A 4,544-nucleotide genomic window follows, 5' to 3' on the forward strand; every position below is an offset into this window, starting at 1 on the left:
AAATAAATGCGAGAAAAATATTTTTTCGTCTTCAAGACACCGACCGAGTTCTATTTTTAGTTTGCTTTGACAAGCGAATGATATGCCGACGATATTTTTTCGATACGTCGATAAAGTAGACAAAATGACGTTTTGATGAAGCTTTAAATAAACACTCATAATGTTTATGAAATGCTTGTGGTATAGCATTTTAATAACCCGCTATTTCGCTTTTTTAGCATTATATGAGTTCTATAGAGGTGTATAAAGCGAAATAAACTTTTAATCAGAGTTCTATATTTAAATACAATGTTGTTAATGGATTAATGTTTAGTGCTTAGCGGTTACTTGGGATGAGCTTCCCCTCTTAAAGTGGGGAGGGGTCGTAATTTACCATAGAAAAAATTCTTGCCTCCAAAAGCCTTCACATGCCAAATTTAGTTCCATTTGCTTGATTAGTTCAGACTAGGGCTGTCGGTATTGGGCGCTTTTGGTGAATACCGGTATTTCGGTATTGGTGTAGAAAATACCGGTAATACCGGTAAAATACCGGTATTGGCAGATTATTCGAAATCAAAAGAAATTTCGATGTTTTTCGGTAAATCTTTTTATTTTGAAACTTTAGTTTCAGTATTGTTGCTTAGCAAAGTAGAATTTAAGCAGATATTATACTCTTAGCGATTTAATTCCCTTACTAAAACGAATTTTATTGCCAACACTTCCAACAATTGAAAAACCTTCCTGTTTCATCGATGTCTGGCGAATGGTTCTAAGCGCATCAGGAATTTTCCTTTCATTTCTTGAGATTTGTAGTAGGAAAACCCGCCTTTAATTATTTACAAAATATCTTGTATTGTAGCTTCCAACATAATTAATGCCCCGGTCTCGTACAGCCTCTCAACAATTTTTTCTCCATCCCCAAACCTAAACTCCTGCATAACGTTATCCTCTTCATCATCGTTCACAAATATTTTCTCTTCTCTGTTATCAATCCCACTATTCGAAGATAGTGGGATGCAGATTTCATCTCCTTTTTTAACCCTTTATAAGGCAGTGCCAACTATATTGCCACCAACACAAATTTTTTATTTTGCTTCTATAATTATATTGATGTCGTTATAGACGCAAAACAAATATTTTTCGTTGGTGGCAATATAATTGTCACGGCCTTATAAAGGGTTAATCAATGTATCACTCGAAAGACTTGAAAAATATTCCAAATTCTTTCCGGGCAGATCCTTTGATGGCAAGAATGCTCAGAGCTCAAAGATTCCCGTATTCTGATCAGAGCCCGGCATCGTCGAAACAAATAAATGAAGCTAACTTTCCCTTACCTTCGCTTCATACATGAAGCGACTCGTATCATTTATTGAGCACAACGTTTCAAGCAAGCTTCAGCTGAAGCTACTGACTGTGTCAAATGACGGCGATTGACAGTCAGGCACGATTTGTCGATGTTGAGTAGATTAATCATAATATGCGTTAAATTGTAGGAAATGTTACTCAAAATCAATTCAATTGCATTCAAAGTCTAGACTGACCTTTTTCTGAATATTTGATAGAGAAATACAAATGAAACTTTAAAACCGGTCGTCATGATGAAGTGAAAATCGTTTCAATGACGCTGATTGAAGCCAGTTTTGAAACGAAGCGGCGCTGCTTCTGTTGAAACTGAAGCTTCATTATTTCATTGTTGAATAACAATTTACTATTGTAAGTGACGTTTCTGGGCCCTGATCTTGTTTCCTAAATTCGTCATTTGAGAGCGTTGAATAATTTGGTGACTTTTGAATATCAAGTTGTTCAAAAATAAATTGAAACACGACGTCTGGCTCATGCAATGAAAATTTTTTACAGCAAAGTTACTCTACTGTGTCTTAAACGGGTTCAAGAGCTATTTGAATTATTTGACCCACAATTTCACTCTCTTCATTGTTAGTAGTCGAAGAATCTCGTTGGCATTAACACCAAGTTGTTTTTCTAAGAGTTTTATAATCTTTTATCAAATTTATCTCTTATTCGAATAAGAAGTTGTAAAAAACAAGCAGATTAGAAAATACCGGAAATACCGGGTTTTTGCCTTTCCAAAACCGGTATTTCGGTATCCAAAAATTGGCCGGTATTACCGGTTTCGGTACTACCGGTACTACCTGTTAGACAGCCCTAGTTCAGACAAACAGACAGACAGAAATTCATTTTTATAGGTGTAGCTTTCGGTTTTCCACTACCGGTTTTGCGAAGGCCACTAAACCAAACAAGTCTTCAAATCGTACACGAACTCGAATGACAGCAATCGCACCACCTACCTCGGTGGAACTCCTTTCTACTAACAATAACTTCTTCCTGCGACACTTATGGATGACGCAGTGCATTCCTCGGCCTCTAGAAGCAGCATGTTTCGGACTAACATTCCTTTCCCTTCCAAACTGACCTACATTGGACGTAGCCAGCTCATCACAAAGAAGTGGATCACCAGAAAATGCACACTGAGAATGATCTGCTACTCCCATGCATCATTCTGATGGTTTTTTGAGCAATGTCAGCTGATCTAAATCAATCGCGGGCAACTCACGGGCGGTCAAACTATGCCATGCTGTGCTAACACGTGAAAACAAATGAAAAATTGAAAAGTCCAGTACAGAAATTAGTAAATCAGAACATAACAGATCAAAAATTTGATAAACTCGAAAACCACAAATAAATAGAACCGAAAATATCACATTCATGACTTGGAGAAACCGCCTCCCAGTCGAGGTATGTTGCTACCCTAATAAGCCAGTCGTCGTATGTTCGAATCTCGACTAGAAGAGGCTGTTAGAGTCAATAGGATCGTAGCAACTGGCCCTGCAATTGTCCTGTACTCTAACAGCTGGCTGCGAAATCTTTCATATAATCATATAAAAGGTCAAGTTTCGATAATAGAATGTAGCACCTAGGCTTTGCTTTGACTTGGAAAAAGTTTAATCGAAATCTGGATATAATACCAAATTGTGATATCAATTAAAAAGAACATTAAAAAATTTAAAAAAAACAATCGTGAAATAGTAACAATAAAAAAGCAAAGAGAAACATGAAACTATACCTAAGTAAAAAATTGCAAAATCAGAAAAACTTAAAAGGGGAACGAGAAAACAAAAATATTAAAATGAATCAGACTGAAGAACAAAACATAAGAAAGAAAAAATGTGATAGCAATCCAATATCAGAATATCAGCAAAGACAGTCCAAATAATGAAATATTTCCATTCTATTTTGATTTAATTTGATTCTTTATTTCAGAAGTTTTCAGACTGCGGCTGGTTTGCCTCTTATTTGCATTCTATACACACAATACATAAAGTACAATCCACAATAACCTTGCTGGCTGTTCCCCACAACTCCTTCTGTCTGTCTGTCTAGTGTCTAGTGTAATGAGTGGAAAACTTTCCGTTTACAGCTGCGAACTAATCCAACCACATCCCAATCAATCAGCACAGTCGTAAAGAACTCTATGAAATGATTCATCGGCTAGGTACTACTATCATCTGCTGCAGCAGACAGGAGACAGCTTCTAAGTAGCAGCTAACAATGAAGAGCAGCAGAAACTGCTTTTTAGAACAGTCTGCAACGACAATTCTAATTTGCCACAGTTCAGCTGGTGTAAAACCCACTACCTACCTTGGATTGCATATTTATAAATCTGTACCGCAATTAGTAATAATAGTTGCCAATATATCACAGTCAACAGTCAATGCGAACAACGGTCGTCTTTCACTCACCTGTTAGGGAAGCGAAATCAATAAGCGTCGTTATCTGCGTCATGATAAAATATGGGATTGAATTATCACAGCCACCGGTTTGTACAGGTTTATTATTAATTTATTCGGTTTCGACAACGGTTGCCAGTAAATTAATTGTGGGTAATTGTCAACCGTTGCATTGGCAGCACTGGTTGAAGGTGGATTGGCAGGAAATGTTGTGCTCCTTTAGCCAAGGATATGAAGGATGCTGTTCAACTAAGCAATCAAATCCGATGGGTGAATGAAAGCGACAGTTTAGAACACAGACTCGGTACAATTTTTAATTAAAATCTTTTGAGTGTGGTTAGTCACAGTCTGTACCTATTAGAAAATCGAGTGCTTTCATCACTTCAGATTATTTGTCACAAGGTTACAAAACATCGGAACTGCACTACTAGAACCAGTAAACCTAGTTTTTAATATTGCTCTCCGTTGCGATAGCGCAGTTTGCAATTTCCTTGTCAGTCAACCAAACAACCCCTGATAGGTTCTGCCACCCACGCTGCACCTTCCATCATCATGACTGTCATCAGTGTCAGCTCTCGTCGAACCGAGCGGTCGTCGAGGAGTATTTATGGCTGCACACACCGGTGCGGTGGTGTGCTGAATGGTCATCGAACATATCGACTCGGCAGCAATACGGTAAAGATGCGAATGATAGTAGCAATATGACGTACGACGACGCTGCCGGCCGCCTGCCGGTTCGAGTACTGAAGTGAATGCTTTATCATTACCGCCACTGCCTGTTATTGCAATATTGTAATTGCTTCTACTAACCTGATAATC

General features: G+C 37.9%; 1 protein-coding gene across 2 annotated transcripts in view; it reads right to left on the reverse strand.

Moving 5' to 3' along the window:
* Window positions 1–4,544, reverse strand: part of LOC128732804 (uncharacterized) — a 126,550-nt gene that overhangs the window by 104,321 nt on the left and 17,685 nt on the right. The gene's annotated exons all lie outside the window — the stretch shown is intronic.

The sequence above is a fragment of the Sabethes cyaneus genome, chromosome 1 (genome assembly GCF_943734655.1).
Source record: "Sabethes cyaneus chromosome 1, idSabCyanKW18_F2, whole genome shotgun sequence".
Classification (NCBI taxonomy): domain Eukaryota; kingdom Metazoa; phylum Arthropoda; class Insecta; order Diptera; family Culicidae; genus Sabethes; species Sabethes cyaneus.